We start from the raw sequence: 14,661 nt of genomic DNA on the forward strand, positions 1-14,661 counted from the left end.
ACATCCGCATTTCTATTAACTATAAATTCATAATTGTATGAGCTATACATGTTACATATATTTTTCGAAAAAATTATTTAAAAAAACAAGAATAATTCCTATTTTACGCCTAATTTAAGTCTAAAAAGTAAATGTAAAATAGTAGGTAATAATATGAAAACAAACTTACTCGTAAACATCTACTCTTCCGGTGAAACGTAGCTAGAGTGCCGCCATCGCCGAAGAAACAGCTATCTTCATCCATCTCCATCTAATCATCTCACTCCGATGAACTGAAACTTGAAAGTATCGAAATACTTTATGAAAATAACCTGATCATAATGAAATTTGCGAGTTTGTATTAAAACTTACATTATAATTTGTACGGTTTAACGAACTGTCCGTTTATATTAGTGGCTTATTATTTTTTTGTTCACTGAAATCAAAATATACAATATATTATATTTATAATACAATAGTATTTGCTGAAATTATTAGAATTGTTAACCGTCGCCGACGAATTTCGACAATTGACGATATTATAAAATATATTGTTTATTATGATAAATCCATAGAACTTATATATTATAGTATTATCAGTACCTATACGGTATATTGATAAATCGTATGTTCTTTTACAGAAATCTTTGTCATCTGCAATGCACCTATTCTGGTTTTCTATTTCAATTATAGTTCGCATGCCAAATTTAACTATACAAACTGGTCCGTAAGTTTATAGACATTCTAATACATTCTCCCGGCAGTGTCAATAGACACAGTGTTTGAGAAGTTATATTTTTTTAGTACCTAATTAATTTACAATATGAATTATTATAAGTTACCTATGTAGGTACTTGTCCAAAACTCTACTACCGGGAACCCAAGAAACAAAAAAATATTATTTTAATGTTTTAAAAAAGATTAAAAATAGGTTTTAAATTGCTTTCAAAAAGATTTTTAAAATGTTATAATGGCCAATTTTACATTAACAATACAATGTAAAACAAACACATTTTAAACATTTTTTATACGTTTTTTTTCCAATGTTTTCTGCTTATAAAATATCAATTAAATATTTTTAAATACCAATTTAATGTGTCTAAAATATTTTTATTTAGTCAGAAACCCCATTTACATATATTTTTGATATAACATTCATGTCATAATAACTGAATGATAAGGTAAATAATAATAAATATGTTAAAAAAAAATTATTACCTATTGAAAATTTAAACTAAGGGTAATTATAACTATAGGTTATAATATATAAATTACTTTAATACACAATAATATCATCAAATATACTTTGAATTCAAATTTAACACCATCCATTACAGTAACCCACTTGTAACCTACTGTACAGCAGAGCGACATCCACTTATCCACCTTTTTTTATTTTATTTCACATTTATTTTACTTTATTTCACTAATCAATAAAAATGTTATAATAGAATTAAAAATTAATTGCGCATACTCAAACATTAATAGTTTTATAATTGTTTACTTTTAGGAATTCTGGCTAGTTTCACCAAAAAAAGTTTAAATAATGAACTTTGGCCTGAAAAAATAATTTATTCTACTATATCTTTATATATAAAAATAAGTGTACATTTTGAATAAATCTTATAGCTCAAGATCCACCGAACCGATTTCGATAAAAATTTCAGGGCATATTAAGATTGGTATGTAGATGGTTTCTGTGAAGTTGGTACGCTGTGCGATATGTGGTTCCGGAGTTATGGCCTCTTAAGTTAGTACGATGTTTCGCGCGCGCGGTTTCAGCGTACGACGTGCGTGCGTGTGTTTCCATGCGATAACGCGAATAGGTTATTATTATTATCTATTAATAATCTGTTATTTATCGACGTCGTACGCGGAATGCGTACAATACTAATAATATGTGATAATCGAGATAATAATATAATTTGTATCGCTATTTTTGTTCGCTTCAATTTCCGAACCGATTTCGATGAAAATTTCAGGATATATTAAGATTGATATGTAGATGGTTTCTGTGAAGTTTTTACGCTGTGGGATAAGTGGTTCCGGAGTTATGGCTATCATTTTATATATTAGTATAGATAAAAATGAATGTTTGTGTGTAGATTAGACCTCTGGGGAAAATATAGGCTAATTATAAAAAGTGTTAAATTTGTTTTTTTTTTTATTCATCGGATTTCAGTACGGTTGCGTTAGGCTTTTGCATTAATTGATTATATAAATCCTCCGTATGTGGAATTAAGTAAAAACGACAAACTTAGTACTACAATTTTGATACTTTAGAGTTAAATCGTACACTAACGTACAAACAGCACGCCGGGGTCCGCGATCTACCGCAGGTGGATTGCCTACCTGATAATGTACTGCCGCGAATCAGAACTTTTATCCCGGGCAACAGAAAAGTTAAGATAAATTTTGAACACCATACACCATACGCCGAATATTAAATAACGAATTGAACAAAGTTTGAGTAATATAGAATTGGTACATTTAACGGGCAACGAAGTGCCAGCGGGATCAGCTAGTAATATATATTTAGCTATAATATGAAAACAAATATGTATATGTTTTAAATAAAATTATTTATATATAATAGTTTAAAAACAAAGTAATTATTTATTCGAGTGTAATAAAGAAAATACACTGAATGCATTTTTGTGAGAAAAAAATAAATATTTCTTAACAATTTCATGAATTGGCCAAATTCGCCTTTCTGATAACTTTTCGACTTCATACACTCCCAGTGGCGTATTTACGGGGTGGGGGGGGGGGGGGGGTCCAGGGGTACTGGACCCCCCCCCCCCCCAGAACCTCTCATAAAATTCTTACATATTTGCAGAATCCGATTTATGTAAGCACGCGCGATCGCGTGGATATAGACATATAGTTTTTTCCCGTGAACAAAATATAGTTTAAAATTAGTTACAACAGCTAACACAGATACATGTTCCTGCAGCATGGTTTTAGGTAATAAGACGTATGGAAATTATACATTTATAGTTATGTTATTCTGACGACAGTTTTTCTAAGTTACGACTTAATACGAAGTGCGATAAGCCGATAAAATTAATAAGTACCCGTATCTTTGAAATATAAACTTTATCACACAGAAAAATTGGTTATTGATGGATTTGTGTGATTTAGCTCAAGATACTTTGATCGAGTTAGAAGTCATAGAAAACACGCTCAGAAAAATTTTGAAAACATTTTTTTAGCTGCCAAAAAAATTGCTAACAAGTTCAATGTGACAATGACAAATCCGAGAATTAATAAAAGACAAGTACATAGAATAAACGTACAAACTAATAATCCTGAAGAATATTTTCGGATATCGGTTTTTATTCCATACTTAGACTCTTTTATAAGTCAATTAAAATCTAGATTTCTTAATCATATTGATATTTTGTCAAGTTTTCACTCTCTTTTCGACGAGAATTCTACAAAAGAAGAATTCAAAAAATTAGCTGTATTTTATGAAGAAGATTTAAATGGTAATAATTCAATAATAGAAGAGTTCCAACTGTGGCAAAGGAAACTTAAAAAATTGGAAATAAAACCAAAAAATTCAATTGATGCACTGAAGTTGTGTAATGCAGACATATATCCAGGAGTTAATAAGTTATATCAAATTTTGTCTACACTTCCTACATATCTACGAAACACAATATCTGAGTTAATACAATATTATTAAGACATTTTAATTTTAAAACTAATATTTGTAGTTGTTTTGTTTTAGAAAAGACTTAACGGATTGGCCATATTAAATATTCACAGGGAAGTTGAAATCACTGTTGATGAAGTGATAGAGGAGTTGGCAAAAAAATCGAGACGACTGGAATTTATTTTATAACAATACTTATCAGTTATCATATTATGTAGTGCTAAATACAATATTTATTATATAATATATAATATTACATAAGACTATACTATTATTATTATATATTTTGTTCAACTTCCTCCAAAAACTTCATAAGGACGTAACTATTACAAGATATCATAGTTTATATTAATTATGTATAAACTGAGGACCCCCCCTCCCCCAGAAAAATTTGAAAATACGCCACTGTACACTCCAATAGACAAACTATCAAATGGAATTAAATAAAAATTGTATTAACTTTAGATTCTGAAGTGATATATAATATAACTGGTTTTGCGAAAATAGTCCAGTATACTGAGTAGAGGACAAAGACTTTCTCATTTTTATATTTTAAATATAATATTGTGTACCTATTATATGATGTGAGTGCAAGCACGTGTAGTACACCACAATAAATAAGTAAACTATACAACTATTAATTAATTATTTTTTATTTGGAGGGGTTGTGAACCCCCAAAATCTACTCTGTATTATATATTAAACAACAATTTGTTTCATATACACGTGCGCTATAATATATTATAGTATATCTGCAATATTATATTATAATATTGCAGATATTAGATTATTTAAATGTGATAAAAATGATAGAAAATAAATATTTTTACTTAATCTTTTATTATTTTAAAATGTATAGAAATACATATTGAATAATAAACATCACTTTGATATGTAATTAATCTTTTATTAAAAATCTTTTAAATCTAACATTTTTTTAATATAAAAAAAATATATTTTTTAAAAATATTACTTTTGAAATGTTTTAATATTTATTAAACGTGTAAAAAACATATCATTGTTACTTGGGAAGCCATTGGTATTTATGGTACACCCTAACGAAGTTCACGATTTTCGGTGTTTAAAGCACCCGTGCAACGCTTAAAGTTTACCGAGCTTAAGTATAACAAATTATTTTTTTTTTTAATCTAGGTAAATCAACGTTTTAAAATTGATGATGAAAAAATAATTCTGACACCCGCCCATGGTGGATTTATATAACAAGTCGAGGGATGTTTTTGATTTTAATTGTTCGAGCAAGCGCAGTGTGCGAGTGACTACACCGGATATATTATATGAAAATACCAAAAAGTTCAATTAGCTATAATATAACTTAAAAATAAGACTGACCGCCAAATTCAGACTTACTCTTGGACGTTTCGCATGTTCCGGACCGTCTTTTATATTTTCTTTTATTAAAAAAAGATTTATGAAAATGTGTTTACATATTCGATCACCAACAAATAATGGAATCGGAACTACAAATTCTCAATTCTCTTTCCACTTCAAACTAACTATAAAAGTTGGAACTCCTTCTGTTCCTATATTACATATGATGACTAATGGGGTAAAAGTTATAATTAACTTAAAGTGTTTTCAGTTAAAAACGCACGTCGTTCGAGTTAAATTACTTAACAATATACTTTTGTTTTTATACATTTTGGCGCAATTTTTGTTTATGTATTAGATTTAGGCGGGGAGATGAATGTATTGGATTTACAATGTTTTTCTTTCTGTGTTTGTATACACATTTTATAGATGGGGGGGGGGGGTTGAACCCCAAAACCCCCCTGTATACGTGCCTGCCCTGACTAGATGAGTGTATAGGTGTAAGTACTCTCGAAAGTCGAAATGTAGTAGCTGCTATTTATTAATCAGTAAAACAACTGCACCTGCAGTGAGTTTTCGTTATTTAATAATAATAAAAATAAGTAGAGGAGCTCAATCCAACGAATTAAAAACAGCGTTCCAAGGGTGAAATTATTTAACACAGACCCGCGGGGAGCTTTGCCCCCCTCACCCCTCCCCCTGACACCTACCTTACATACATTTTGAATACCACTTTTCAGCAACACATTTTGAAATCCTAACAGGTATATTTTATAAAATAATAATATAAATTATAATATTTTAGAAGAAAAATTTAATATTTATTGTTTTTTATTAAAAAGAGACCACATATTTTGATAAGTATGTTCTTCATCATTTACATTTCTTTTTGGACAACATACTTTGTCAGCTGATCTATTACCACTGAGTATCCAAGATGTAACATAACAGCTTGGTTCAAATAAATTAACAGGAGGACCACTACAGTGTACATATAATTACGATGACATGTTTGTATTTGATAATGCATTTCTATTTGCAGTAACAATGTTATTCATAGAGCTGAACACACGCTCACACTCTGATGATGATATAGCTACTGTATTTATTGCATCTAATAAAAGTTTTAAATCGAGTATTTTAGAACTATCCTTAGTATCAATAAACACGCGAAATCTTCTTACAGACGAAACTTCATCTACTTCAAATTGTTTTGCTAATCTATGTTTTCATCACCATACAAAATGGTCCAAGTAAAAATAAATAGTAGGGGTGCTCCGCCCCCCTGCACCATGAGTATTCGATATTATTCGTGCAAGCTTAAAACGCTGTTATTATTATTATATTATAAGTCCACTAATCACATTCTATCGTAGTATTTATATTGCTCGTGAATTATGATTATCTGTATGACTGTATTATCTGCACTAGGTATATGGCTCCGGACTTATTGCACTAAAAATAATCGAAATATGCAGACATCTTTCAGAATATGCTTAAATATATGCATTTGAATTTTTATTTTTTATATTATTTTTGAAAAATGCATAACTGCATAAGACATATTTCAATTTTGAAAATAAAAAAAGCGAGTAAGTGGATGTCACTTTGCTGTACAGTATAGGTTACAAGTGGGTCACTGTATAATGGATGGCATTAAATTTGAATTCAATGATATAATATCAAAACTAAGCGGTGACGGTTTGTCAGTATGGATATTTTATATTATATTTATATTGTTATTACCTACTTATTAGTTATTAATTTTTATTAATACGGTAGCCGGTAAGTTGAATTAATATTATAAAATTACGACAAAATAACTAAAATCGTTATTGTTGCTTATTTAATATGGAACTTCTTACTTCCTCTAAATTTGAACATAAAATAACTATAAAAAAAACTGAGTTTATATTTTGAGATTTTTTTGGTTACAGAATAACCTACTTACGTGTCTTGTTGTACGTTTTAAATCCTTAGCAATAAAAGTTGAATATTTTATAAATGTTTAACTACAAAATCATTTTTAAATTTTAAATTTGATAAATGTTGTCAACAATTGAACTTTAAATGATGATAAAAAAATTGTGCCTGTGTATCAAGAGCTGTGTATATTTCCCAAGCGCTATAATCAAATTATCGTTTGTGTTTATCGTTGAAATGCATTTCACTAAAACGACGATCATCACATCGCAAGAATGCAACAACAAATTGCTCTCAATTAAGACCAAAACTTGTTATAAATAGCTAATAGTAAACAATATTACGGCAAAATTTGAACGATAAACATTGGTTATACGTTAATTATGTGTATTATGTATATCTAGTATCTACAAATTACTCAAGAATTACTACCTTTTATTTCATACTTTGATTGAACTCATATTATAGTGGTTATAAAGACAATACCCTCTTTTTATTTGGAATGTAACTATACTGTAAGAATTCAAACAATGTACAAATCTCATAGAACGAACAATTTCGGTGAAATAGTTCGTTCAATAAATTATAGTAAGAATAACTACTTCTAGCTTTTGGACGATTTTGTGGGCAATACAATTGGATGAATGTGGCAATAGACTTTATAAGAGACAAAAATCTAAAGCTGATGATAATAATAAATTACCTATTACATTTATGTAACCAGTATCAAATAAAAGAGGAGAGTGGGTACCGCTATGCGGTACAGTAACTGTTGTCAAGTAGGTACCTATGTCATTATAATGAATGTGTTAGATTTGAATTCAATGATAAATCATTGGATACAAAAATGATTTTGAGCGAAGACGATATCATACATGTATCAATAATCAAAATTTATAGTTAAAAACAGTTGAATATCAAATATCGTAAACAATTTAAAATTAAACGCTCATAAAAATTAATGATACTGTTCAGTGAACTTTTTTTTTTTGATAAAGATAGAAAAACTTGTTGGGAATCAAAATTTCTAATGTTAACTATATATTGTGTATATATTGTGACTATTGTGTATAAATAATAAAAAATAAAAATAAAAATGTATATAATAGTACAAAGCGTTCTGTAATGTATATTTTTACCTGACCATACAAAGTGTCCGCGTTATAGATTTTAAACAATAGACCGTTATACTGTATAAAATGATCGTTTACCAATTATTATTTGTTTATTGATTGTGTATTTAAAAGTCGGAATATAACATAGCTAGGTATATCGTGTATGTAGAAAATATAATGTAATATACTAACATAATACTATTTAAGCTAAAACTCGATAAATAATTGTATTCATCAGGTATTCAGGACAGTTAACTGTAAAAATAAGAATTGTAAGTTCAAAAGTCACTCAGTATATAAAACAATAATATTTAACCGTTTATTTAACCTTAATAATAAGTAATATAATTAATTATTTGGTAATTTTCCTTTTTTTCTCAGTAATCACTAATCAATAACAGACATCAGCGTACTTTTTTTTGAAAAAAAATATGATAATCTTACTTTTATCAGAATAGTAATTTTCTACTCGAATAAAACATAAAATACAATATACTCTTATTCGAGGAAAAAATAATAATAAATCTCAGCAAAAAATGTATAGATAGCAAATTTTTTAATTATTCATCAAGTTATGATAAAGACAATTACTTAAAAAATTACTATTATATGAATTACATACACAAACTTGTAATTCGTGGTGTACCCAATAACTGTTTTGAGTACCTACCCCAATTAGCAAAGAAAAAATGACGTATATGTAAAAAGTTTTTACTTTAAATTATAGTAAAAACAGGGTATTTTCTTGTATCATGGATGTATATAAAACGTCATGTACGTACATTCAATATTTAAAATAAAGAAAAATCGATTGATATACGCATTATATTATTTACAATATTATTATTAAAGTGTCCATGTGGGTGTATATTTACAATTTTTTATCGTTATTTAAAAGATATACAGTATACACGTGTAAATATCAGCAACTATAAACAATGATAATGTAGTATTAAAGAAAAATAATTATTTACAATTTATGACTTTTTTGAAAACTAGCCTACTTTGCCTACCAAAATCGATAAACAGTGCTTCAACAAAAAAACCCCTCTTAGCCGTTGAGTCTTAATGACAAAATGTTGATATTTCTGACAAACGACAACTGCAGTATTTACGAACAAATGCAACCGTCGCGGATGTTGCAAAAAATATAAACGTCCTTCTCCTGCTGCAGATTGTCCCTCCACTTCAATTATGATATCTATTGTATGTTATGTATAATATGTTTGTATAACGTTCTGAAAACTCGACGCAAGTCCAAAGTCGTAAAATTATCGTGTGGGTGCTCGACTCGTACTCGTACAAACCGACTGGTCATTGCCATGCACCCACATCCGTCTCCACCACCAGCAGAAGTTGAACTCGATCGCGTGCCTTCGTTCTGACCAAATCGTCCGTCTTCCTCAGCTGGGCCTGTATGGCGGAAAACGTCTTGCCCTTGGTCTCGGCCGGAAGCCACAGGAAGCAGATGACTATGGAGCGACGATATCAGATAGCTGCGGTACACGCTACTGTCGTCGGGGAGCATAATTGAAGGGTCCGGTGCAATAACAAGGTATCTCCACTTTTTGAAATTGTTCAGGAGATATAAAAAATGTTTTTATTGACCCACCTTTCATCATGTTACTGTTTCAAAAACTGATTTTTATTTTTTGGATGTATATAATATAACATTCCATAAAGCCTTATTATTTTTAAATAAATTTGAATCATTTGAATTAATTAATTCAAGTTTAATTTAGTGGAGATATATGGGTTTTTGCCCCAAAATTAAAATCCATGTTTTTTGTTTTTTTTTTATCTCAGAAATCCTTACATCATATGTATTGAATAATCTCAAAAAAAACATTTACAATGTGTAATTTATACCTATAATCAAAATCATCCAAACTATCACAACCTTTTATAATGATTAAATTGAGTAACTATGTGTTTTAAGGAGATACCTGGTTTTTTGACCCAAAATATAAGTAAAACTTTGGTTTATGCATTCATCAATGTAGCTTTGATATCCTTTACGACTAAAAAATACTTAACAAAACTACATTGGTAGGAAATTTCATTTTAGAATATAATCATGAGCATATTAGTACCTATTAATGTACACAAAATAAATAAATAGAAAATATAACTTAAAATGATAAAAATGTATTTGTTGTTACTCACAACATAATATAATAAAAAAAAAACAAATAAAAACAAATAAAACATAAACATAATAATAATCCTTTTAACAGTTGAAACATAATATTAAGATCTTATAATGTGGTATTAGTTGACACCAAATATTTGTGTACATAAAAACATACAAATTAATACTTAATTAATAAATTAAAAGTAATAATTATTTGATGAGTTATCATTTTTTTTAACAAGATTATAATAAAATCAAATATAACATAAATATAATAAACATAACAAAAATCTTTTAAACAGTATAAACATAATATTAGGAACTAATAATCAGGTAAATTAGTTAATCACAAATTATTTGTATACATAGGAATATAAAAATACTTTTTCTTAGTCATCATTTGGTGAGTTTTCATTAATTTCTTTAACAAGATTATTATAAAACCACATATTATTAGCCGGAACATACTTTGTTTCAAGATCTTGAACATCATTGAATTTTGCTTGTTTAATTTGTATTACTCCATTATGAAGTTTTGTCAATCTCTCTTCTATCATCTTCAATGTAGCACCTTTTTTTCAGGATGAAATTCTTCTTTTGCAGTTGAATTTGCAGCTACACTGCAAAACAAACCATCATGTTTGTATTCTATACTACTGTAGGACATAATACAAAACTTTTGTTTATCAATACTAGTTATTGTTTTTTTATACAATGTGTTAGTATAATCTGAAAAATTAAATATCATATCTTGTGATACATCAATCACATGGAATTTATGTGAGATTTCTCAGATAATATGTTTACAAGTTTCTGGAATAAATATTCTTTTTACTTTTCTGATATCGTCGCTTTTATAAGATGTTGGAATATAATTTCAAAGAAAACAAAACTTACAAAAATAATTAAACCGAAAAATATTTTATTGAAAATAATTTACTAGAAATATAATTGCGTTTTAATATAAATGAATTGGAAATAATTTCATAGAAAATAATATTAAGGAAAGTATGGCGGCGAACGTCTCGCCCTTGGTCTCGGGAAGCCACAGGAAGCAGCGATGACTATGGACGCGAGTCCGAACAGCGACGATAGTTGCGGTACATGATGCCACTGACGTCGGCCAGCACGGGGTAAATCTTGAGGGCCAGGGTCCATCGTGACGGTCAGCGTGGGATAGTGTTGACCGGGTGTTGAACGGGAACAGATCGCAGTTGATGGTGGACAGCAACCAGCCAAGTCCGATTATATGCGCGACCGAACACCCGCCGACGGCCAACACGCACAGAAACCCGTAATCGGTGATAGACGGTGATAATCCGCGACGGTCACGTGCATTTCGGCGAACGCGATGGACGCATACGATATGAGCGCGGTGACGCCCACCGTCACCCGGAACACAGACAGTCCCTGTACGACGATGACCGCTTTGAGGCTCAACCAGTCGGTGTACAGCTCGGTGGAGGACGCGTTGCACATTTCCTTGCATAATGTGCACTCGGCCACTGCGACCATCTCATCGTCCACCGTACTGTCGGTGTCTTCGCCACGCAACCAGACCAGCGCCCGTTTGGCGTCCGCCATAGCCGGTTGTTCATAACGTACAAGTGCGTCGACTCGGGAATGGTAGCGAACAGTGCGCAGAACACCACCGGGTCTGGCGTATATGGGGTCACGGCGTCCGTGAGCCACGTGTAATACAGGTACACGCCGGCCGCGCACATGTACGCTAGGGTTAACCACCTGAAATGCACTTGATGAAAACAGGTTCTTCAAGATATCGGTTATCCTAAGAAAAAAATAATATAATAATTTTAAATCGTTTTTTTTTTTTCATCAGGAAAAACTAACTTGGCCTAAATGGTGTCCACCTCAACCGATCTGGGGCAATTTGAACTCGTTTTAATTCAATTTTCTTCTTTATATGAGTGTCTACAACATTCCAGTCTATACATATAGTTATTTCTTTATAGATTTCCACAACCATGTGCAGAGATTGGAAAGTGTCTATAATATCTTGTCTCATTAAACCTAAAATACAATTTGTATTAATGTTATGATTGTCTAACAAAATTCTTATTAAAAATTTTCAAATTAAATGTTTTTCAATTACCAGTTTCACTGCTAACATTATTGATGCAAATTTTTTCAATGCCTCTGTGCTTATGTAAATTAATGATGTAATTCTAGAATGACACCTTTCCAATATGCATCATAAGTAATCTTACTCAAGCCGGAAAGCGGTTTTTCGGGTGTACTCGGTTGTCTTTCAATTATAGATAGAAGATAACCTGAAAAGATAAACTAGGCGTAATATATACTAAAATGCCTAGGTCCATATAGTTTTCACTTACTGAATTCGATGAGAATTCTTCCATACCCTTGTCTTCGGTACTGTGGCATGATTACGATACGAGCAACATTAAAGTTTTCTTCATTTTGTTTTTGTTTTGAAAAATATCCAACCAAATGACAGCCCTTAACATGTTTAATTGAACATTATTACAATATAATTATGGTAGACAACTATAAAAACAATAAAAATTGAATTACCGTCTTGCGACGGTAGACAGAAGTCAAAACTTCTACTAACAAATTTGGATTAGGTATAGGTATTGGCTTGTATTAAAATTTAAAGTTATATATTAGTTGGTATTATAATTGCGCGCAGACACACACACATACACATAAATTTATATATAATGTATGGACTTAGGATAGTTTGGATTGATACCGTTACATATTTTGTTGGTGTTGCCCAATGATTCGTTTACGCGTTTAGTCACATGATTTGAGCGGAGGGCAGAAAGGAGTTTTCACTTCGAAAATTACAATTTAAAATGTATTTATATAGGTGCACTTACAAAATCGTCATTTTTTGTCACAATGTAAAATAAGAATGGTTCAACGCCAAAGTCCAGAGTTTTTAGGTCCAAAAATAATTTTCCCAATCGACATAGTGTTTGGCAATACGTTTTGTCTACTTTTCCGTCAACCTGAGTGAAAAAAATAATAAACAATCGTATAGTTTACATAGCTCATGAATTGTTTAAAAAAATTAATTTACTTCATAAATGCTTAAATCTCCACTTTGGTAAATTTCTGTGCCTGGTGGTGTTCTCCAACAACAGTGTCGCATATGTCTTTCAAAAATCGATTGACATTTAGTATATTTTAAACAAAATTCACAAAATATTAATCTAGGCGCATCCTCCTCCTGTGGGAATGGACATGAATAACAAGTCTCCACTTCAAATTTTCCAAATATTATAACACCCGGACATCGTACTGGAATTTGAATTGTACTCTACAATGTCAATTATAGAAATATAAGACTTCATGTAATATTAAAATAAAATAAATAATTTAAATTTTACATTCTTTTCCAGTGTTCTAGTCCGCTTACACATTTTGATATCCTCGTTAACAACTCGAGATGGTAAGTCTGATGCAACAGGTCGGATCATATTTTCCAGAACTGAAAATCATATTTAATATTTATAACTAATTACTAAGACTGATTAGTAACCCAAGAAAGTTAAGTACAGCATAAATAGTCACTAATATAAATTGTTAAAGAACATGGCGGAACACATATTAATACTGTATAAAATTACAGCATAAACAAGTAATCACGCTTAATAATAATACTTATGCTTATTTATCCTGTAATTTGATGAACAATTTCCAGAATTATACGTTTTTTTCAACCAGTCCTAATGTCCTATGGAGTTTGTCTTAAACGGATATTATAGTAATAAAATAGGATGAAAATATTTTAACTTTTAATATATAACCCGAATGTTCTCTGTGCGGCCCAGATTTCATATGTATTAATGAAATTAAATGAAATATATAAATAATACTTAATTTAAATAATTATCAACTTTGTTTTTAATGTGAAATTGAACATATTATTATTCTGTAAATGAAAACCACAATTTAATAAATCCACATTTTATTGACGAGCATTGAGTTTTCAAAAGATGTGTCTAAAAGAACAATGACGTTTTATATATTTACGTTTACTACCTTTGTGTATTTTTTCTTTTATATGGTTTTGCTTATAGTTTATAAATAATATAAACTAACCTATTTATGGGGCGATTGTAAACTCCGCCAGAATACCAGTTAGGTAATGGAAAGGTCTAATTTAAACTCCGCCAGTTTTATTTTCTTACCTGAAATGGGTACCTATATGGAAACTCCGCCAGTATTAAGGCTTTCCTTATGTAAAACTAAATGATATTTAAATATTTCTCTACTAGGTAAACTTAAAAATTCAAAACGTAAAACAAATTATTGGTTTAGAGAAAGCTATATAAAGCTAAACATACTATGTTTGATTAATATACTCAAAAGAACATAAATATAAGCATGCAACATGCAAAGGATCAAAATTAAACACACCCGATCATATCCCGTTCACACTTAGTGCATTAAGTGCAGTACTTTGCTTAAATAATTTTGACTTATCCTTGGAGATAGCAGTGTCCCACTGGCCCACCATACACTACCTC

The 14,661-nt window shown here is 30.1% G+C and overlaps 1 pseudogene; it reads right to left on the reverse strand.

The window, feature by feature from the left end:
- Positions 1-9,321: 9,321 nt before the first annotated feature.
- LOC132947668 (uncharacterized) lies at positions 9,322-11,901 on the reverse strand (annotated as a pseudogene).
- Positions 11,902-14,661: the final 2,760 nt, after the last annotated feature.

Source organism: Metopolophium dirhodum, chromosome 6 (genome assembly GCF_019925205.1).
Source record: "Metopolophium dirhodum isolate CAU chromosome 6, ASM1992520v1, whole genome shotgun sequence".
Taxonomy (NCBI): domain Eukaryota; kingdom Metazoa; phylum Arthropoda; class Insecta; order Hemiptera; family Aphididae; genus Metopolophium; species Metopolophium dirhodum.